The 24,483-nt window shown below is 40.5% G+C and overlaps 1 long non-coding RNA gene across 8 annotated transcripts in view; it reads right to left on the minus strand.

Moving 5' to 3' along the window:
* LOC107313939 (uncharacterized) overlaps positions 1 to 24,483 on the minus strand; it is an 83,423-nt gene that overhangs the window by 32,995 nt on the left and 25,945 nt on the right. Inside the window, exon 1 of one of the 8 annotated variants that reach the window (XR_001555258.3) lies at positions 16,487 to 16,712. The exons of 4 other annotated variants lie outside the window; for them this stretch is intronic. This is a non-coding gene — a long non-coding RNA (uncharacterized LOC107313939). Of the gene's footprint in view, positions 1 to 109; positions 5,963 to 12,173; positions 12,665 to 16,486; positions 16,713 to 24,483 lie in introns of those variants that run through there. 3 more of the 8 variants (XR_014946054.1, XR_001555260.3, XR_014946053.1) reach the window with 3 other exon arrangements.

Here is a 24,483-nt window from a genome sequence, read left to right on the forward strand (position 1 = left end):
ACACCTCCCCCTTGCTGAATTATTAGGTCTGTGAATCCTCAGGACAAACGACCTTTATTTTGAGTCTTGTACTTCGCAAGCAACCACATGTGGTGAAGCACTTACTTACCCTGCCAGGCTAAGGGAAAGCTTTCTGTAGATTCAAGAGTTCTGCAGGCTCAGCATCCTTTCTTCTACCAGAGCATAGACAATGTGTTGTCACAGTGCAAATGTATATATTTGAAGATCCATTTCGTAGTGGGGCACTGGCACAGGCTCATCAGGGAGGTGATGGAGTCACCATCCCTGGAGGTGTATAAGAACTGCAGGGATGTGGCACTGAGGGATGTGGGCATGTGGACATTCGTGGGCATGGAAGGGTTGGGTCAGGGGTTGGACTAGATGATCTTAGAGATCTTTTCCAGCCTTAATGAGTCTATGAATTTTTGAGTAAACGTTTGAGTTTCAGTCTGTGATTGAAAAGCAATGCAGCCCTACAACCAATTACCCATCTGTAAGAGGAACAGGAACACCAGCAGCACTGTAAGTGGAAGAGGATGTCATATTGGGCACTCCGAGGCTGCAACAAAAAGATCACTGCAGTTTCATCCCTATAAGATTTTTCTGAGCAGAAATATGTGCTTAGGGAACTAAGCTGTGTGTTATGCTTGTTGTTCCTGCTTTATATCATGACTCCCATCATGGTGAAATGGTACAAACGCCAAAAACTCCTTACATCATGTCCTTGTTTGTGCAGACTGTTCTGGAAATATTCTTTCCCTTGAGTTTTTCTTTGAATGTGAGGAGGATCAGACCTGTAACAAAAATGTCTCATGGAAAGAGAAATAGCATTACATCATGTGATGAAGACCAAAATAAATGCAAGAAGGACCCCAGATTGGAAACGGCTTGGAAGTAGTTGTTAAGTTTGGTTGCAGATAGCCAGAGACTTTTCTGGGCAGTACCAGGTACTGGTTGGTACCTCTCTTAGTACATCCTACATCTTTCCACCACTCTCTGGATTTTATACCTGAGGGCCCAAGCACTGCCTGCTCCCACCAACCTGAAGCTCCTGTTGGTTATGCTCTGAGCAACTGATGATTTTGCCCTCCTTCTGAATACCGCCTTGTCCCGTCTTCCTGAAGGAATGAAAGACACAGATGGGGAAAATCATATAAAACAATATAATCTGCTACAGGATGTATTGTCAGAGTGGGATTTTCAGTAGAGCTTAGCACACGGCCTGAAGCATGTGGTGAAACTCCCCTCATTACAGAGGGAGTAGACACAGCCTCATGCCAGAAATCATTATGTATATACCTAAGGTAAACCTTAAACCTGTAAACTCCTCCAGAACAGAATCTAATGGCTGAGATAAATGAAAAAGGAGTATTTAGCTCCAGTGCACAAGGAACATGGTAGCGGAGGGCATCCACACACATTGCCTGCTTTCTTAGCAACCTGCAGTATGTCAGGCTAATAACCAAACTGTACAAATGACCATTGCCACAGCACCTTTGGGCTAGCAACATAACATCCAGTGTAAAGGAATAAGCATGCTTTTCTTATTGATCTTGTACAAAACTTGCCCCGCTGAAGGGAAACTGTGAATCTGTCTCCTGAAATTCATAGGAGCTGTCATGAGCAGCCAGTTTTTCCTTTGGAACAAGGTAAACTCCCCTGTTCAGACCTTCAAAAGTTTGTGTCTAATGTTGCCAACCTCTCCCTTCCTGTCCCTTCCTTACCTGCCTTTGATGGTGATCCAGGTATTGTTTGGATGACTTATATACCCAATTCTTTACTATTGAAATGCCATCAGCTATAACGGAACAGCTCTTTTTTTACACAGCTACACTGATTGTGTGAAGACTGATAATTTCAGTCATTTTCTTCCATAAACGCTGTGGAATTCCTGCTCATAGATGCTTCCTGCAATTAACAATAAGTCACCGTGGTGCCTGAGCCAGCAGCAGGGACAATCATACAAGAATGAAAGGTGGCATTTTCTGGGATATGTATTAGATATGGAGGCTAGTGGCCTTGCCTGTGGCAGGGGAGTTGGAGCTTGATGATCCTTAAGCTCCCTTTCAACCCAAGACATTCTATGATTCTATGAATCCATGTGCATCTAAATGAGACCTGAGCATCTACCTGCTTTCCACCTTCAGCTAGGAATTGGTTAAGATACAAATCTCCAAAATTTATTCATTCCAAGTGTTTACACATTACAACATAGGGCCATTCACTGACTTGAGACCTCAGCACTTCTTGACCTGGTAACAGAGGACTCCTTAAAGAGTCTTTCTTGACAGATGTGTTTATGGGCTGGCAAACTGTTGGCTGTGGCCAAGATGATTGTACATTTTCACTTACAGAACTGCACCCTCGCTTGAAACTCTAACACATAACACTGTGATTGATCTGCTATGCCACATCCATCCTATAATCTAGAATACCACAAAACGCTGAACAAAATGATGCATTGCTCATTCTGTGAGAAATACTATATAATCAGAGACACTTTCCAGAAAGGTCTTCTATCATTCTGTGTAAAAGTCCTCCCAGAAGCGCTCTTGCCCTTCTAAGAATATTTGAAAGACAAGAGTGGTCAGGAAAAACAGAAACTATGGCATGGGGCGATTTCACAGCACTACCACACTTAGAATCCACTCATACTAACATTAAAACAGAGTTATATTAAATGACACAACAAACATGCTAAAAGAGTAGAACTGTAAACAGTCATCACTTATCTTTTTAGTGGCATGCTACACTTCTGCACACACATCTGAAATACACCCAAAAGGATGCTGTTTTTGTTAGAGAGCACACAAAACATAGTTAAGATTTAACTTCATGATTCAAAAACTGCATCTTCATTCAACTTCCTGGCCTACACCAATGCTACATCACCTTCAGAGATATGTGGGATGGATTGTTGGCCACTGCAGTACCAGGCTGCAAGGTACAAACCAGTGCCTGAACATTGTTGCCTGGGTCAGGGGGTTCATTACTCGCTCTGTGGCACCTGTCAGCATCTTACCCCAAGCTTCCATTCTAAATTTATGAATAGGTACTTAGGCACAGCACACAGGCATTATACATGATCTTCAGCATAAAAAAGGATCATGCCCTTATCAGTTTTCTACAGTAATTTGCTAAATGTCATTGCCCTTACCCAGGTCTCATTCTGCAGAGCCCTGGCACGCTGCAGTCCTGCTAAAGGCAGTTTGTCCTTCCCTTTGCACTCACGAGTGTTTGCTCTGTCATGAGATCTTCTGAATGCTGGATGTTTGATAGGCCAATTAGCTGCCTGAGTAAATATTTTTACTTGCTCTCATTGAATGCTAAAGCCAATGTTTTAACTGAAAATAGCTTGGGGTAAGTATCATTGGTTTTAAATGAATTTTAGAGTAAATTCTCTTTGTGGACTCATGGATTAGTGCTCTTATGCTTTTAAAAGTGCACCATACAACACTGCAGAGAAATAACATTTTAACCACTTGAACTATTAGACTTTAGACTCACCTATTTTTGGAAGGCTATCCTACATTTTTCATGGAAAAGTAAGGGAAAATATGATAGTCCAAAAACAGTGATACAGGTCTATTGCTGACAGAGATTTATATGTCAGAAGTGTCTGGTTTTAGTTACTGTCTACTTTGCTGCAGCCTAAAGAGATGTTACACAAAAAAGAATATTAATAAACTCTAGGCTGGTTCTTATTCAAGAACATTTGAACGATAAACCAGAATTTTGTAAATTACAAAGGTAAAATCCTGGTTTGGATGATGAACTACTTTCGACATTACTTGATATAAGAACTTAGCATGGATCTTTTTGAAATATGGCTCTATTACCATTCATATAGAGGACATTTCCTTTTCTTGATTCAGTCGTGAAAAAATCCAACTTACTGATAGCCCATATATTAGTAATTCTTTCACACATTACTACAGCATAATATATTTGGCTGCACTTGCTTCAAACAGTCCCACTCTACCCATATGGTCTGGCTATATTATTTCTTGCTCCCATCTGTTTTAAGTTACCATTCTTGAGCTACAGTTTTCAAGAGATGCTCCCTAGCTACATGCACAAAGGCTGTTTCTGAAAGAAAATGTGAACAACAGGTGACTTCTACACTCTGTTTCACATCTGTTCAAGGTTCACTAAGGTCAGTGGAGTCTATTGATGTAGATTTTGGCTTGACAGTCTGTAAAACCTCATTTTGCCTCCATGGTCTATGTGTTACAAAAGCCCAGAGGCCTGGTTTGGAAATCCTTGATTCCCATGAATACTCCTGATGGTGAGAAGTTTCCTGAAAGAAGTTGTCCTTCATTTTCATGTCCCCATTCAATTCCTTCTCCACCAGGTTTGTGAGTAACAACTACATCCTACACGCTGGAGAAGTAAAACAACAAGCCTGGCCTGAAGCTTTGCCATTCTTAGCAAATAGATTAAAAAAGTCAAAATCAAGAAGAGATTTTGCCTGCTTTCACTAATGTTTTGTTGAGTCAGGATTGGATGGGAAGCCTGGCGAGGAAAACCAGACAACAAGACCATCTCCTACCACCCAGCCCTGCTCCATGCTCACTGGGTGGTAAGACCTTCAAAGCCACTTCCTTGTTAGGAAGTCCATAATCTTCTCCTTTCTTGTTCTCTCCTGAAACTTGATGTTCCCAGCATAGTGAAGCCATTTGACATTACTGATCTCTCCTAAACACCTGCTATCAAATGCATCAAATCTTTTCTTGTCAGCTTGCGTAATGCCCCAGGTCTTCGCAGCATCGAGCAAAACTGATACCACACAGCTGTTGTAGAGTCTTATTTTTTGTTTTGCAGACATGTCACTACCCCATACTTTTGCCCTTGAATTTATTTACATTGATCTTCACTTTCTACTGGTCAAGCTTAAAATGACATCAGACAAAATCCAGACAGAGTGGTCCAGAGTACTGGGAAAGGAAATAAAACAAAAACACGAATGCTGCCATGATTGCAACCAATGTCAAAGAGGAAGGGCAAAGCCATTTTTTCTTTTCCTCAATAAACCCAAAGCTGTTATTTAATCAAATGCTTTGCTGTTTATTTCTGGTGAATATTTCAAAATGTAAGGTTGGGCTTTTTTTTGTGTAAGGTGATCTTATTGGTGAGCATTTGAGCTCACCAAAGAAGAGCCAAAGGACCTGGCAATTCTCGTTAATAGTTTGACAGATAACATTTATGAAACCCCGTAAAAAAGAAGAATAGAAGGCAGTGAATCTTAGATAATTTATTCACTATGAAGGACTGGTTTTCTTTTTCAGAAGGGAAAAACTGTGATATTATTGAGTTTGCTGGTTAAATTCTGCATCAAAATGTGTAAAGAAACAACGTAGTGGGAAAAAAAAAAAAAGAAAGTGAAAGCTCTGTATGTAATTGTTTTCATTTGTCCAGAGGTCAGTATTAGCTTTAACTACAATCCTTACAAGATCTTTTTGCTCTTTCTAAAAGTCACAGACAGTGTAAAAGAGAACAGACATCAGACTATGCTTCTGATTTTTAAATTAATATTTGCTAATTTACTATGTCTTCTTTTAACACTTCCTTTGTTTATGTCAGTGTAGAATAGAAAAATGTGTGTATATGTCCATTGATTTTAGCAATGAATATGGGAAAAAAATCAAGATAAGAGAAAAATATCTACTGAAAAGACTGTAGTTGTGTAGAATAGATTTTGTTTATAGAGAAACCCCAAGAAGCATTTATCCAATATACAATCAGACTATGCCAGCCCAGGCAGAGCACTGCATATTCGGTAAAGATAAAATAATTATGCTGCAAAATAAAGAAAACTTCCTGCCTTAAATTCCAAAATCCAAAGAAAATGAATGCAATGTGATCTAGACATAAAAAGTTATATTAAGCATTAAGCCATAAGCATAAACGATTAAATAAATCTAGACTATTCAGTATGGAAAAGAACATTAATAATATGAACAGTATGTACAATTTTTGTTTTCAAACACAATGTTATTATATTTTTATTATATTTTTAATTATTATAGTTTATTTTGATAAATTTTTACATTTTTTATAATTTTTAATTATTATATTTTATTATCAGAAACAGAGTTGCATTTCAATAAAGCATTATTGAAAATAAATACTAATATATAAAAATAATATTTTTCAGGTAACTCATATAGTTATCTAATACTAATTTCTTATTATAACATACATTACAAATAATATTTTTTATGTCACATATACATATTACATGTATTATTCAGTTTACAATGTGACTTCTCTGGCATTGAAGGTAACACTATAAATTATTTGTTTGCTTTGATTTATCTTCTTCCTCATTACAAATCACATAAACATAAAAATATCAAATATAAGACTGATTGTACCTGTAATTCTGTAGTTCATCTCTCTACACACATATTTCATGAGGGTCCTGAAATTATTGTTTCTTTCAAAGGAAAATGTTAACACATGAGTGAGGCACAAATTGATTACTTCATTCAGTAATTAAACATATAAACCTTGTCTGGGACCTTTTTTTACATTGCCCGTTCCAAATATTGGCTTTTTATCTTCTATTATTTTATATCTAAAGAGATATAAAAATAAATAATTGGATCCTCAGTGTGTCTTTAAAATGCCCACTTCAAAAGTTAGACGCTTTAGCAGCATGATAAAGAAATGAAAGCAAGCTGAAAGGAGGTTCAGTCCATTCCATAAAACTTCTCTGGAACAACAGAAGAGCTTTAAAATCAAATACTGAATTTTCATGGCCACTTTCAGATTCGGGGTCCAGATTAATAGAGGAAGAACAGATTCCTAAGAATTATTGGACTAAGATCTTCCCATAATTTAGTTTTGGAACCGTTCTCATAGCCTTTTCTCAGCAGAGAACAATCGCTGTCGCCCAAACTCAAAGCATTTCTTTCTTCTGAAGTTGATACCAAAAATTGTTACCATCAGAATTTGCAAAAAAACACATTCAAATATTTGAGTTGCAATTTAAAACAAGAACAATTTGCAGGGATAATTTTAATGTTAGTGTGTCACATAATCCAAGTACACATCCCACTTACATCCCACTTTCAGTTGAATTATGCTTTGAACCCTACGGTAGCGCAGCACTGAGAAAGCATTTTACAAGCTTTAAAGCATGGGGTGGGCACTGTACAGAACCTGTCCTTTTAGAGCAAGAGTGAAATCAGACAAAGGTGACTTTCAACCCTCTTTTTTTTTCCTGCCAAGTTGTTCTATGAACACAAAAAGACCAATTATATGTGTCTGAGGTCACTATGTCTGGGTACTGAGGGGACAAATTCAGAGCAGCAAGGTTACCTGCATAAAGATAAAGCAGAGGTGGTTTTCACAAGAACTATTAGCAACATGAAATGTGATCTTGTTTCTCTTAACTATGAGAGTTTGGATTATTTATTTTTTTAGTTTATTCATGTATTTATTCTTTATGGGAGCATGTTGGGATTTTTTTTCCCTTAAATTTATGGCTCTTCAAATGTAACCAAAATAAACAGCAGGTCCCCATCCCATCCAAAATGCAATGCAAGCTGCAAACTTCCCTTTGCCTGGGAAAAGATCCTAGCATCTAATATAGCTGCAAACTAGCTCAGATTATCACCAAAATCTCAGAATCCAGTATAGTTTGTTTTCAATATGAATAACATCAGAGCACCACAGAATCATAAAATGGGTTTGAAGGGGCATCGAAGATCATCTAGTTCCAACTCTCTGCCATGGGCAGGGTTGCTGACCATTAGATCAAAATACCAAGTACCCAATCCAACCCAGCCTTGAACACCTCCATGGACATCAGGCAGAAAACACTGAAGAAAGTAAAATCCAACTCTCTCCCATGTTTCAAACTGGTAAATTTTTTTTCTTGCCTCTGTCTCAAACAGGAATATAGTTCTTTTTATGTCTGTACTCATGATTTCCAGAGAGAGCTCCCATGAAATCTCACTCTGTAGGAGAGCATGGTGGATGGATTGCAAAGAAAAATGGAAACAGCTGCTCCTAAGCTGTGATGGTATAGAAAAAAGGTGAAGAAAAATTTAATTTGAGAAAAAAAACAGAACAGAAATTGAGCACAAAACATGCCATTGAGATAAAGCAGCTTAGTGCACCCTGCCCTCTCACCCAGACTATGATTTAATTTGCTTTAGGAATAGAGAGCTCCAGCTCAATGTTTAAACTTTCCCCAAAGCCTGTACCCATCAGTGTCCTTTCCCTGTGCTAAAGGTGTCTGTAAGAGCTGAATTTCGGTAATGCTCCAAAAAATCACATGGAAGTTCAGCCGAGAGAGGGTTAGAAATTGGCTACTGTCCTGAATGAAGAAGAAAACTCTGAGGTCTGAGTTGGCAGATTTGGAGGTGTTGCTCACAAATGCAAGAGACAACAGGGTTGGAGGGGGAGGCCGAAAGCAACACAGAGCAATTACATTCAGTGAGTTTTGCCCTGCGGAGCTTACCCAGGTGGACAGTCTCATTAACAACAATTAACATCCCATTTCCAGGCACGGATTGTAAAAGTACGAGGGTAATCACCAACTCAAAGCTGAAGTAACATTTAAAGTCAGTTTTACTGCAGGTCCAAGTCAAACAAACCAGATCTGAGTTTCCGCAGATGCTCAGTGGTCTCATGTGCTGTTTCTGGGCAACAGGGAGGCTGTTATACAAACAACTTCAACAGCTCCAGCAGGGCAAAACTGTGCTTTATTCAAACACTTTCTGAATGGTGACTAATTGCGCGCCACCTCCCTGCTTATTTATTATTTTGCATTAGGTGACCATGTTACTAGTGTGGCTTTGCGTGGAGAACATCAAAGGGAGAGTCAGAAGTTATCGTAGCGCTCTTATCTTTTGTAGCCAACACGATTTCCCATCTGTCTTGCATTTTGTGCATTTTAACACGTTAAACTCATTGTGGTTCAGAAAAGCTTTTCTAGAGCCTGCCTGGCTGGTGCATGCCCTGCTTCAAACCCTGCTCCCCCAAACGCTCAAATACTTAAGATACTTTGCACATCTGAACAGTCCCATTGACCCGGTGGGAATATCAGAGTGGGTAAGTGTCTGCAAGATGCAGATCCGACATCCAAAGTGAGCTGAGAAGCAGAAGCCAAAAGGGGTCAGAGTGGAGGAAGGACATGATAAAAACACAGTGACTAGTGAACATCGGGCTGAGAGATCAGGTGTTAATATTTAACTTCTCATAATAAAACAATAAGGAACTTCTTGTGACACAGGTAAGATAACACACTGAAAAATGACAGAAGGAAATACTGGTATTTAATCAAGGCTCATAATTCTCCTGTGCAGCTCTTGATCATGCTGGAAAGTAATCAAAAATATAACAAGGGAACTATTGTACCTCTTCCTAGCTGTGGAAGAATGAGAGCTACACAGGGTGATTATACAAAGAGAAAGGTACAGCAACAATGATGAGAGAATTCCTCAGCACAGACTGAAACATGCTGCAAAAATGACTGACACTGATTTTAGAGTCTGGGTAATATCTACCACAGCTGAAGAAGGAAGCAGCGCAAGTACGATGCACTCCCCTCTTCAGCAAGAGCTTCTTCAGCAAGAGGGGAGAAAAGAGGCAGCTGAGAAAAAGAGGTTTACACTTTGGGATGGAAAGTATTTTGAAGCAGAGAACTGTGTAGTTAAATATATTCGCATAGCAATCCTGCATGCTAGTACAGAGAGGTACTATTAATCCAGAAAAGGAAGTTTTAAAAAATATCAGTTGGGGGGGGAAATAATACTGCTGGAGATGCACATGCTTCAGGGTACCACTTCTCATTCAGAGTTTAAATGCAATTGCTGGGATTTGATACACAGCAAAATGAGCCCTTCCATTGACTTGGACAGCCCAGCATAAGGACACAGGAACGACTTGGTCTTGGTTTTGGCACTGTGCCTTGATCTGAGTAAATGTGACCAACTGGTATTCTACAGAAATACAGTTTCCTGGATGTGGGGTAACTTGCATTGACTAGCTGACCCATTACAATTCACTTACCCTCATTACAGGGATGAAATGCAAACGTTCCAAAGCAACAACTACCAGCAAACCTGACACAGCTGAAGCATCTCAAAACACTGCATTCTGGAGTTAAAATTAAAAAATCCCAGCTCCCTCCTTCACCCTTTTGCAATCTGAACAACTTTCACAATAGCAGCACTGAGGAGCTAATGAAACATGGGGCTCTGGGTGGAGTGTGAGGCTGATATGAGTGGTATCTGAGTGCCTGTCAGCTGGAGCTGATGAGTGCTCAGAGCTGCAGCTCTCAGCTTGAGCAGATGCAGAAAGCAGCAGCCATGCAGCAGGGCAAAATGCCTGTTTGTCTAAGCTGAAATGCAATGCAGCAGCTTCCCAAATCTGACAAACACCTGGAGAAGGGGTTTGGGGATATATGTAGGAGAGCCCCACAGTGCTGGATGATGGCACTTCTATGAGAGGCTGCAAAACAGGACACAAAAATGGTATTTCAGGGTTCTCTTTGTATTCTATGTGCTTTGAGGGGCTCTGGTGCAGGAGGTGCTGAACATCATCTCATTGGGCACAGCCCTGAAAATTCACATCCTTCTGCTTATTTCTCTCTCATTACCTGCAGGACTCCCTCTTTGCTGCAATCCATGCCAGTAACCAGCTTAGGTAAGAAACTGCTGCTTTCTGTGCACTAACACAGCTCTCCACTGCCTTCATCAACACGCACAAGTCACACAAAACCTCTTTGTGTCTTTGTTCAGTGTGATTTGTTTTAAACGCCGCTACTGTGTTTCTGAAGGTTGTGCTGTCACTTAACTATTTAACACTGAGCTTGCGCGTGTAATATTCTCTCATATATTCTCACATTGCCTGAGATGGTTCAGAACCTTTCACTTAAATTCTCCATTATTTTATCAATCCAGCATCTCAGGCATCTCTAGGAGGCTGAAATTACACAATTAGGATGCCTGTTGGTGATATTTCCCCACCCCTCCATGATATCTCCTGCTGCTCTCATAACTTTCTGCAGCTCATTTTAGTTTTTCTTTCTTCATCTGTTCTGCAGAGCTCCAATAATTTCCTTCTCCAAATGTTAGTGCACAGCTAACTTCATTAGCTGCCTTTTGGGTAATGAAATGCAAACTATGATCACTTATCGAGCATAGTAATCAACGATAATTTGAATATAATGTAGCCTCAAAATTAATAGCCCTGAAACAAATAAGAATAATGGGCTCTAAGGAAAATTACCAAAGACTGAGAACAGCAGGCTTTCTTTAAACGTGTCTTTAAAAATAAATTGCATATTAATAATTCTATTATTCAACAGGGAACAACAAAAAATAAAGTATATTTTCATATTTACAACATACTCTGGAAAAGCCACGTTATTTTTAATACTACTTCTCACAAATCAGCTTAATGGTATGATACTGTAGGCTTTGTCTCACATTTAAATAGAATGTTTATTTCATCCTGGAGAGAGATGTTATTTTAACTTTAAGATTATCGTTGCTTACAAGCCTGTTGTAGAGCAACATGAGCGCTGGCAAATGGAAATATGGACCATCCCCCCCCCCTCACTATGTTTAAAAATTAAGTTTTTTTGTTTGTTTGGTTGGTTTTTTTTTCCTCCAGCACAGAAAAATACTTATTTTGACAAAGGACAGCAATCAGGGACACTAAAGCTTACTGCTGCCTGAAGCCATAAACATCTGGTGGCTATTTTAATTGCATTGTGAACTAACCACAAAATCTTCTACTAAAAGAATAGAAATATTTCCCCTGTGCAATATCATATTTTAGAATTCCTCTCTTCTGAATCAATGTCAGACATGATTACAGGACAATGGAGCCTGTGTTTTCGTCCCCGCATCTCCTTGAGAATGCTGCACAGACTTATTGCAATTATAGCGTTGCTCAAAGATTTGCGTTTGCTCGGCAGTGCTTCAGGTTATCGCCAAAAGCATGGAGAGAGCAACATCACGCTTGAAGCATGATCATGTCTTTGCAAATGAAGCAAACAGATTAGTACATACAGAAACACGGGATGTTAGAATGCACACATACAAAAGCACACAACTCAGTGTATCTACAAACATATATATACACGTATATTTACAGACATTCATACATATACATACATTTTGCATTCAGAAAGTTGTAATAGAACCTACCTACATTTGAATAAAAATTGTTGTTAATAAAATACTTGCATGAGTTGTACAGGGACCTTCTAAATGTCTCTGCTTCCTGGGAGACCAAATGACCTCTTTTTTACAGATACTAAGATCAAAGCTCTTGGTTTAGATACTCCAGCTGTCTCTCCCGTTGGCATCTGACATGCAACCCAGTCCATTTAGAATCAGGGGGCATGTAAACATTTTAACCCTTGGCAGCAGTATCTAACAAAGATGCTAGCAATAAATGGCCCGGGCCAAATCACATTTGGTGTCCTTCCTTTGAAGTCCACACAGGCACTGTACCCTATGGTTTTGACAAAGAGCCAAGTCCAAAAAAAGTATGTAGGCTCTTGAAGTTGGCTGGATGTGGACTTTGGGATGCAGGGTGGCTCCACACAGCCGAACTGCTGCCTCACAACTCACCGCATGCTTCTCTGCCTGACCTTGGAGGGTCTTTGCCCACAGCTAGGCTTCACTCCACCAGCCCAGCTTGAGAGGCAATTGTAGCCCTAAGCAGAGGGGCACGATCATCCCTTACACAAAACACCTGCTGATGTGCATGTGGGTCACATGTACTGACTGAATTAGACATTTATTAAGATCATACTTTTTTTTTTTTTTTTTTTAAAAAAAAAACCAAACAACCAAACAAACCATTGCCACAGGAGGGTGCCATTTTTCTGTTTAAGCCCTCAGTTGGTCAAGTCCCTTGCTCAAAACTGTCACAGACTCAAATCTCTCTTCAGAAGCCCTAGAAGAGCAGGAAATGAAGGATGCATGCTTGGGAGAAGGGGTTTGGCATGCCTGTGTCCTTCCTCCTAAGGACAAGCCAGTTCCTTAAGGATAGGTGAGCAAACAACATCAAAATAAGTCTATGAGTGAAAGCACTTCTGGAGAGGACTTGGGCAGTCTGATCTTCTGGGTGGCAACCCAGAGCACAGCACAGGCATCGGAACTAGACGATGTTTAAGGTCCCTTCTAACGCAAACCACTCTATGATTCCGGGATTCTATTAGCCTATGATTAAATGACTTCTAGTTCTCACTGGCAGGTTTGTTTCTGTCACACTGCTGGAAGAGAAATAGCAGTAGAGCTGCACTCTTCTCTCACAGAGTCTGAGTCGCTCACTCAACAGTCTTTGAAGAAACAGCATGAGCCCCCATTCCATTGACTGCCATTCCTGGCAGCTACAGTCTACAAAAGGGATGAGCTTCCTACCCAGATAAAGCCTACCACATTGGTTTGTCTGTGGTTTAAAGGCCACCCTACCCACACAGTGAGCCCAGGGAATTAATTTGAGTTTCCAGCTTCACTTTGGGTTCAGGTGCTTAAATACTTCAGTATCAAAATACCCAAAGTGCTCCAGGCCACCTATGCACAAACCAGCTCTTGTGCTTAGCCAGTGAGATGTGCCACAGATCTGCTCTGCCTCTTTGATAACAAGTGCCACAACTACCTCTTATGAGGCAAGGAAGAGCATGCTCAGCATCACTTGACGTTGTAGGAAGGAAGAGGAGGGCACTACAGGCCCGAGTTAACCCATCTCAGAGACACCACTCCTGCAAGGTGGGAGCTGCAAAGCCAACTCTGATGGTTTGTTGCCTGGCAGAAGAGCTGGGACTCAAGGACACAGATGAGATGGCAGGAGCAGGTTCTCAGGAAGAGACCCAAGGACCTTTTTCTGCCCATTTAGTCAACTGAAGGGGCAGAAGCAGTCCTCATGGCAGCAATCCAGGAGTTCTCCTTCTCCAGCATGACTTAAGTTCGCAAAGCTGTTTTGGTCGTTGCACTACTTTTTCCTGCCATGCTCATCCAGGAGCTTGGCACCTGCAGAAGGTTGACTTTCAGGCACATCCCATTCCTTGCTCCTTTTGGTGCCATTTTCCCTTTGGACAACCATTTCTTAGACCATCTCTCTCCCTTGTGCTCATCCACAGAACAGTCCACTGCTGTCTGTTTATGGGCAAATTTAGATAAAAAGCCCATTTATGGAACAATTCTCAAGTCCCAGAAAAATTAAGCACCAGCAGGCTTGTACCGGTGCTACTTTCTTTCCTGACGTTGCTTTCAGGGGCTCCTCCAAGGTAGAAGCCACTTCACCCATGCACATGGCTCCCCATAGCATGCACTCTGCCATCCAGGCTGTAGTAAATGGCACTAATAAAGTACTATTAAACTCACAGATATTCAAAACTATGCTTAGAGATGCATTAGTAGGTTTCAGCTCATTTAATTATTTAAAGTTAATAGCTATCACTATCAACTGCAAATAAAGCTTCTATCGGCACTGTAAGCACCAAAGAATGTATTTGCATTCGACATCTATTGCCAGTAACTGTGCAAGTATTTTATACCAATAAAGATCTCAGCAAACATGATCCAGGGAGGTCAATGAAAGGGGAAAGTATAAAATAATGCTAATCTCTGAAGGGTTTTTTTTTTTCCATTATTCTTTCTCATAGAATTTCAGCTATTGTGTCTTGCTAGATTTGCAGCTTTTAAATATGTGCTCACTAACTCAAACTTTACTGAGGCTTAATATTCATTTTAAAGTTATGCTTGTGCAAAAAAATAATAATAATAAAAAAGATAAAACAATATGTCTACCCCATTATAGATTACAAACAAGTGCACTTCAAGCATGATTTGGTTGTTAACTGACTGTAATCATATCACTGCATTTATTTCCATTTCCAGATGATGTTATAAAAAAAACCTCAGCATGGAGGGATTTCCTAATAACGCAAATGGAGGTGGAAATGTTAAACTAAATCCTTCCCCAACTTTCTCTAATTAATGCAGAGTTGTATACAAAGCTTTTAGTCAAGAAATTCAAGAAATCAGCATAACTTTTGTGTGAGTAGTGCTACCTAACCAGAAAGGCTGAAACCTGGATTCCAAGCGTACCAATCCTGCACTTCGCTATCAATTGCTGATATGGATCACTGGTCACAGCTCTAATTGACTGATTACACAAAAGCACTTTGCAAAATCAAGGCTAAGCTTCTGCAAAGTAGGAGCTGCAGTTCCTAGCAACTGGTTCCAGCAGAGCTTCAAAGTTTGCATAAAGCCACCGAAATTGAATTCTCTGACTTAAAAGCAAAACTTGGGGGATTTGCTTTGGACATTTACAGACTCTGAAGGAATAATGAATAGAACTGGAACAGCCAGATGAAACAGTGATTGCAAGGGTATAAACTGAGTAGCGGTGTTTAAAAACATGTTTTGTGTCTGGCTTCAAGTGAAAAGAAGGATTTAGATCAGAATTGGTGTTAAGGTTGGAAGATCAGATTTTGATTTGCCGATAGCAAAAGTCAGATGAATGTGCGGAAAAATAATAGCACAGACTAGCAAGCTTCTGAAATATGATTTCATTGATAGGAAGAGAGCTTGTTTTCCCTTCACCTATTTTCAAACCTAATCAAATTAACCAGCACCTTGTCTATGTATTTACACTGTAATCTCAAATCTAATTCTGTGAATAGCCTTGAGACATCTTTTGTCTGTTGCCTTGAAAACACGAAGAAAAGCAGAGAGAGAAAGGAAAGCATAATCAAAATACCAAGTAGTAACTAAAGACCTGAATATCAAACTGTTTCATTGTCATGATTATTTAGAAAGAAGCCATCTCACTTCCAGTATGCACCATAATCTTACATGGCAAACAGCGGAATATCAGACAAGGAGTGCAGAATTTAGGTAATAAATTAGTCACATCCAGCATAATAAGATTTTGTGTTCTATTTCTGCAGCACCACATTATCCGTTTTATGAAGTCTAGAGTATGTTTAAAGAGACCCTCACAGTTTTCATGGACATTTCAGCAACTCAAGAACAGAAGCCACTATAAGAGTGCAACCTAATAAATTCTACTAAACCAGTAGGTTTTTCTTCTTTGTTTGAAATTCATAGAGGAGATAAATGAGTTAAAATAACAAGGAAGAAAATTACCTTCCTGTAAACCTTTGCTGACTTCTAGTTTATGGAAAAAGACAAATGTAATTTGGGACAGCAGATTTGTATTAAAATGTGACCCTTCACAACTGGAATGTCCATAATGTGTGGCAGTTGAAAGATCTGCTTTATAACCCTGTCACTTCTTTAACAGCCTCACATGCTATAATTTCTGCATTCAATTTCCTGTACATATGTACGACAGCTTTCCCAAGGGAACTGGGTTCCCCTGCAGTCCTCCTTCTTCTCCTCACCACTAGTGTTCTCTAGCTGTTGGAACAGGGGAAAAAAAGAAAAAAGAGGATGAAAAAAGAAACAGGAAGGAGAAAAAGGCCATAAAAAATAACACTTACTGTATTTATGAAGCAGTGAACAAGTTTGTATTCTCTGCTACCAGTGAAATGGAAAAGTTTGTGGCTGTGCCATAGCTCTGCTCTCTGAAGAGCTAACTATCCTGGCAGCTGTTGGATGGGAACATGAAATGCAGAATTCCCCTTTCCTTTTCCATACTTTCCACTTGGAGTAGAAGCCAGGGAAGGGTTAATTCCCGCATTGCAGCTAGGGGAGGTAGTCCTGGGCAGGCGATGTCAAGATGTAGTAAAGATGTCACCTAGTTTTAATGTCATCATGGTAGCCCAAAGCTGTCATAGCATACATCATTTAACTCACAATTTATTATTTGGCATGGGAAATCATAAGGAAATCCTTTACTTAACAATGGAAAGTGCTTTCAGCCTGTTTGATAGCTGACACTTCCTTGTCTATTGTTATTGCATCTGATGCAGGAATGGCTGGGGGAAATTGGTAGTCCAGGTTATGCCCAGAGGGCTGACCAGACAACTGATTATCTCCTCTGTCTGTGTAATTCATTTACAGCAATAAAATGAAACCAAGTATTGAACTACAAACAGAAATTTTATGTACTCTGTTATCTCTGTTAACTAATGCTCCAGGCTTTTAAAGTTGGCTTTGTGTAGATAAGGAGCCTCAATGCTTTCAAGAAAACCATTTATGCCCAACACCAGATATTAACATCATCCTTGCCAGCACTGGAATTTGAAAGGACATGTCCTGTAGCACTTACAGATGTGAGGTCATCTGTCTTGTAGTACGCAACAGTACTTCCACTCTGCTACTACCAGTACATTCCAGTTCATTAATGTACATAGCCTATGCATATTTAAAGACCGCACATACATATACCTCCATGCTTATATGTATGAAATCCAGAATATTCGCCAGCTATGAGTGTGAGTCTGGTATTGTAACTTTGAACTAAGACTGGTTTGTTTTTGTGGCAGATATCATCCCTGGTTTTGGCATCATCATTGTAATACTGTAATACGATGAAAAGTACGGCAATAGGAGCAAGGTGGCACAATCCTAGGCTACAGCTAATGAGAACGAGCCCAAATGCAGCAGCTGTAGAAACAAAAGAAGAAAAACTGCTTACCTATGGAAGGCCCCTGATAGGCAGGGATCTCCAGCAAGATACCTTCTTTTCCACTGCCAACCCTTAAATGAGGTCTGGGAAGGGCTGGAAGGGCTTGCTCCACCCCTTACAGTCACCCAGGTTCATTGCATGCACCTGAGCTCCCCTGGGTTGGCCCTGCCAACAGTTCAGTCACTGTTGCAGGCTGTGACTTAGCATTTCTGTTACAGTCATGTTCTCCTCAAGCTGCTTAGCACAGCTTTGCTGTTTTGGCAGGTGAGGAAATTCTCAAGGAAACCTAAATATTGCACTACGAGGGACTTGCAGGTGTATTTAGAACACAGATGGTGGCAATAGTTCCAGAAAATTTAAATGACTTTTTTTCCCCATTTTTCTTCATCTTTTTGTAATAGACAATAACAATCTTAGAAACAATTTGGTCAGACACTGCAGCTTGCTACATCCAAATTTATCAAGAAATGCAACAAAGCAGTCAAGATATTAAAGAAATTTTCCAATTCCTTTAAAAGCATCAAGTGATGTAGCAAAATAAACTCCCATCTGGATAATTTTTATTGACATGGTAGCGTATATTGCCTGAAGAAGCTGCCACCTTTGATTTGTTTCATTCAGCAATGAGATAAATGAGCCTTAGCTCTCCAGTGATATCATCAACAAAAACATTAGTGTGGCTTCCATGCAATTTATCTCCTGTTGTGACACATCCTCCATCCTGCTGTCACAACCAATATTTCTGCAGCTGGAGACACTATGCAATGATCACAGCAGCCCAAAGCAGGTACACCTACAGCGAGTGAGAACAGGGAATCAGAGGGGCTGGATCAGGAAACAGAGCTGGACTCAATGATCCTTGTGGGTCCCTTCCAGCTTGGAATAGTCTATGATCCTGTGAGTGCACATTCTAGAAAGAATGTCCTAAACTTTGTTTCCCAGTTCCCTCTTGCTGTAGGCGTACCTACCTAATATTTGCCTTCATTAGTACTCAGCCTTGGAACTCAAGAATTAAGACCCTCAAAACTGCAAATCTTGTATTTGACAATCAAAGCATGCAGATGATATGGACTCCTTCAAAGTGCTTAAGAGGTGGTTCTGCTTTGCCCCTCTGTGCGATGTAGAGGAGACACCAAGACACATCATGTAATCAGATGGACTCAGGACAGATAGAAAGACCTCCTGTCACTCTCAGTGACACAACATGGCATTTTTACCATGACTGAGTGTGAAAAAAGCCATCTGGTTCTTCGAGGGGCTTGCAAAAATATTGAGATCAAAGTGATTTTAACCACATTGCTCTCCTGGTAGCACAGCAGCCTTTAAGAGCAAGATGATCCTTCTTTTGCTTTCTTTATATGGGATTTAGTTTGGTGCAGTATAATGATGGGGGGGTCTAAAATGGCAAAAGATGTCTCCCTTCACCTCTGTCTGCAGTGCTTGCAAGCAGTTATTCTATCTCTCATAACTTGTGTTGTTCTTTTCTTTTTGTCAGGGACAGCGTTGACCACTTCTGCTGTCTGAAAACTTACAGCAAAGGGTGCCAGAGGCAAGCTTGTGACCATCCGATTACAGCTGTTCAGCTTTCAGGCTAAAAAGTTACCAAACATACCAGTGGGGTATGGCATACAACCCCAGTAGCCCCCGTCCCATTAGACAGGTCTGCATCTCTGTGGTGGTTTTCAGGCAGTCGGTGTTAGTGCTCTTTTTTGATGGTGGGTTGAGCACTGAGTTCCATATCCAAACCCCCATGCTACTGACAACAGCCCAGAATACAAAGCTGTGTGAGGTGGACTGTTTTTCCCCCCATTTTATTCCTCTTCAAAATGTTCTTATCTGAAAGCTGCAATCAGTGGGATCAACACATAGATCAACAGGACCTATCCAAAACAAAACAAAACAAAAAAATAGGATGGATATAGGCAGCTGATGTGCTAACACAGCTGTCCTCTGTCTTGCTCCTCATCTGGAGCCTCCAAACCACAATGTTGCTGTCGTAGTTCTTCACTGAATGAGGTTTTAGCGGCTGTCTCCATAGTTTGCATAATCATTGGTTCATAGCATCACAGAATGGTTTTGGTTGGAAGGGACCTTTAAGATCAACTAGTTAAGAGCCCCCCTCCTATAGGCAGGCACATCTCTAGACCTATCTAGCCTGGCCTTGAATGCTTAAAAGGGTTAAAAAGTATATATATTTTTAATGCAGCCATATGGATAGAGGATGTCAAGGAAGGGAGTTTGTTACTGCCAACTTTATGTCACCAACCAGATAATTCAGTGCTGATGGGGGTTGGACATGTATTTGCCAGGTAGGTTCCTGAACAAAACAGGGCTATCCTTTCAACATGTGGGCAAAAAAATATCTGGAAGTTGTTTTGAAAACCTGAAGCCTGAGAACTACAAACATACTGAGAAATGGAGGTCCTGTTTAGGAAATCAGCAGGGATTAAAATGCCTGAGTAAGTGACAGGCACTAAGCACCTTTGTGCTTCTCTGCCTAAAAGTTATTGATACAAGGGATTGCCAACAGACTTATCCTGGGAAATTATTTATTCAGTTATTCTGAATCGTTACATTTTGTTCTGGTTATGGGTGCGCTGGCAAAATCAGAAGGGGCAGACAGCCCTTTCCACAATGAATTAAACACTAAAGTGCTTTGGAAAGCAACAGGGAGGGTTGATGGGGGCTTTAGTACAGCTGGGTTTGCTTCACATTCAATCTCAAACTCTTTATGCTTTTGTATTTAAATGAACTTATTACTTTGAATCTTTATTGCCTATGCAAAATGTACAAAAACATCTTATTTCTCTGCAGTTCTTTGTCCTGCCCTGCCTATAAGTTTTCTCTGTGTAAATACGACGCTTGGCAATATTAACAGGACACCAATATAGGGTGGCAATTCTAATACTATTACAACAATAACTGTAGCCAACTCACATAAAATCACCATATATTTGATGTAGCAGTGACAGTTTCACTGGAATTAGGATAGAGAGAAATTTATCCGTGAGTCTTTAGCAGTGGTTTAAACATGAATGCCCTTTTTATGTAAAGCGATAGTTGGAAGGATTAAGATTAGGAGGTTAATCTTTCCTAACAGCTAACTCATTGTTTTCTCACGATTCCAAAATTCTTTGGTAAGAGACATGGTCTGGACAGCTCACCATTAGCAATTTTGGAATGGAAAGTTAACCGCAAAGCAGTCAGAGTTGGATATCTTGCAAAACTCCCTCAAATACTGATTTTCTTCTGAGTCTTTGTACTAGAGGTGCCAGATACATTCCTATCCATGTCCAACAACTCTGTTTTCTGAAAAAGGAATCCCTGTGCATACACATTGATCTGTGCAGACACACACACACACACACACATTCAAAAGAGACAGTTTTCAGTTCCTGCCAAAGAACACGTACACTGGAAAATATATTGATGAAATAACATGTTTTCTTATCATAGGGTAAGAAACCTTACCCTTTGTAAGACCAGTCACTGCTCGTAGCAGGGACTAACATCAAAGTTAATATTAATTAGTTAGAAATCTTCAATGATTTGTTGTTGTTTTCTGAAATAGGAAGAAATAGTTCTGCTCTACCTCCCCAGAAGGGATAAGACTCTCTGTCAGAGAACTGATGGAAAGAAAGAAGGTGCCATGAATAATTTTTGACTTAAACCCCAATGTCTGGAATTTAAAATGAGATGTCTGTGCACCATGCTAACACATACCTGATATAAATCCACTTCCAGACTCCAATTGAAATTGCAGTCCTAAAAGGCAGCTACATAACCAGCTAATGACAGCTTTTGTTTCCAGCAGGCTTCTGCCTAGTCTGAACTCAACCAGTGTTGGGTGTGCTGGGTGCTCTGCTGGGTTATGTTCCTCTTGGGACAGTTTTGTTCTGGTCTTACCATTTGGTGGTTGCATGGCCCAGGACAGAGGGAGCTGTAGGGATTCAAGTGTATTTCCAGGCAAATTTAGAAAAGCCTGGTGGCTTGTTTTCATAGAATCATAGAATCAGAGAATGGCTTGGGTTGGAAGAGACCTCAAGGATCACTGAGCTCCAATCCCTTGCTGCTGGCAGTGCCTCCAACCTCAACATTTCATACTAGGCCAGGCTGCCCAGGGCCCCATCCAAACTGAGCTTGAACACCCCCACGGACAGGGCATCCACAACTTCTCTGGGCAGCTGTTCCAGCACCTCACCACTCTCTCGGTAAAGAACTTCCCCAAGTATCCAATCTAAATCTTCCCTCCTTCAATTTAAAAGCATTTCCCCTTGTTCTGCTATTATCTACTCTTTCAAAGAGTTGACTCCCCTCCTGTTTATCAGCTCCCTTTAGGTAACTGAAGGCTATAATGAAGTCACCCCGTAGCCTTCCCTTCTCCAAGCTGAACAAGCCCAGCTCCCCCAGTCTGTTTTTTAGATATGTCCTTCACATATCATGAACCTGACAGTTTTAGAACATCCTGTGCTCAGAAGCAACACAGAATACAGGATGTTGCTCATGCTTTCACATAATCATAGAACCATAGAATCACCAAGGCTTCAAAAGACCTCCAATATCATCCAGTCCAACCATCCACCTATCACCAATATTGCCCACTAAACCACATCCCTAAGTATCACATCGATGCATTCCTTGAACACCTCCAGAGGCAGTGACTCCACCACCTCCCTGGACAGATTGTTCCAGTGTCAAAACACTCATTAGGAGAAGAATTTTTGTCTAATATCCCAACAGTTTAAATCATATGCAGAATACACTTATGGACAGGGTTTACAAAATCCAGCTCTGTATTAGGCCAAATCTGCCAAGTGGTACATGTGCAGAAACAGAGCAAAGCCTGGCCAATGAAGAGCCTCTGGTGAGCTACCAGAGTTGTGGAATGTCATTTCTCAGTCACACCCCAAATTCCTGTGTTCTTCTATCCTGTCAGAAGTGAAAGTCCTGTTACTCGGAAATTGTTAGCTATGCTTCCAGATTTTAAACAATTACCAAAGAGGGCTGTCTCAGGTTATTTATGGCACAGCTGCAATCAGAAAAATGGCCTCAAATGTGCCATTGGTTAGGCCTCCTTTCATTAGCAGCTCTCTTCATTCTGTGTACGAATCAGAGTGTTATCAACAGCACAACTCAAGGCAGGGAGCAGAGATATAGCTGGAGTCATTTTTGGCTCAATAATCTTTAGCAGTACTCAACTTGCTGCAAGATAAAGTGTGTTCCATCTGGGCACTGATTTATATCAGTAGGATAAGAGCCTCCAGCACACAAATTATTTCAAGGCCAAAACTGCCTGTGTTTATGTTTTCAGAGTACCTCATTGTGAGGGGCCTCAGAAACACAGAATATCAGATTAAATGTTATCTTTAAATCAGTGTTTTCCTGAATCAATTATGCTGTTTTGGCCAACCTCAGAATTACTGTTAAAATAATAACAATATTAGCAATAACAATAACAACAACAACAATAATAATAATTAGCTAATTTACTCAGGACACCTCCAGATGGAGAAATGACCTGATATCCTCTGAGACCAGTGAAAAGAGGAAAAAAAATAGGAGAGAAAATGACTTGAAGATTCATCTATTAAGTCCAAATTTGAAGGAAAGGATTTTGTGCCTTACAATTTTGGTTATTGTGAGTTTGGGACTGAATAGCATAATTATTTTTTATAGTGCTATAAAATAAAAAACTCTTTTTAAGGAATCCAGTTCAAGCTGTCCCTTTTGGGTAGTCAAGTCCAAGCGTGCTCTGCTCAGGATATAATTAGTCTGAGGCACAAGCTAGTGAAATAAATGGATTTTTAATGATGCTCAAGGTGCTCAAAAGAAAAAGCGGCCAATATGAAAAAAAGGAAAGAAATAAGCATCAAGAGAAGGAAGTCAAATGAAATTATTTCTTGCAAATGACTTTTTGGCTTGTTTTCTCATTTCATCTCTGGATTTCTTTTCTTGCTCTCTCATCCCTCTGTTTGTTCCAAGGACACAAATCTATTGCAGGCACAGACTTCCCTACTACCTGATGTTCTCCACCCGCCACAGGCAGCTGCCATTTCTGATGGTTCCTTACCACAACAACCTTGGGAGCCCTTCCCCAGCCCATTGCCATGCCCTCTGCTCTGGTAAGGATGCTTGCAGGCGGTGCAGTGTTCACGCTAAACCACAGCAGAGGTGGGGTCAGGAGATCTCTGGTCAGCCCAATTTCACTCTGCAGAAAACACGTTTGATTTTCTTTCTTGCTTTTCACTTGGAAGTGGGAAAACTCCTCTGGATCCTACTGCCTTGTGCTTCTGGATCTTTCTCTTTGGAAAGAGTAAGTTCAGACCTGAACTTAAAGAGCCCTTTGCTTAGGAGTTGTCATGCTAAGAGGAGCTTGTCTGGCTTTAAAGGACTTCAATTCTAACATGCACAGTTTCTAGCAAGCACAAGTCTCATGCTAACCACACACATCCACTGGATGTTTATATTCAAAGGCCATCCTCCTTTCACAATGTACAGAAAAAAGGAGATGAATCACAGAACACAGCTTCTATGAGACGGACAGACTGCAAGCGTCTCCCCATCTTGGATCAAAGACACTTTTGGCCTTGAGTTCTGGATCCATTGAAACTAGTGGCAACCATCCCAGTGACTCCAGTGGCACTAGGTTTGGCCCTGGGACAGTTATATTGTTAAATGGAGCTAACAGTCCCTGGACAAGTTAGGAGAAGGGTCCCCTCCAGCCCGCAGGGTCAGGAGGTCTGAGTCGCACTTACTCAAACATGCAAAACAACACCATCAAAAGCTCATAAACAGCGGTTGAGGCTGGAGGTTAAAAGAAATATCTGCATGCTTCAGAGACATCCAAAGGCAGTTGTGCAACTGCAAACACATTAAGGCATGAGTCAGTCTGGTGTTTGGAGAGAA

The sequence above is a fragment of the Coturnix japonica genome, chromosome 4 (genome assembly GCF_054131305.1).
Source record: "Coturnix japonica strain WE chromosome 4, WE-NBRP24, whole genome shotgun sequence".
Classification (NCBI taxonomy): domain Eukaryota; kingdom Metazoa; phylum Chordata; class Aves; order Galliformes; family Phasianidae; genus Coturnix; species Coturnix japonica.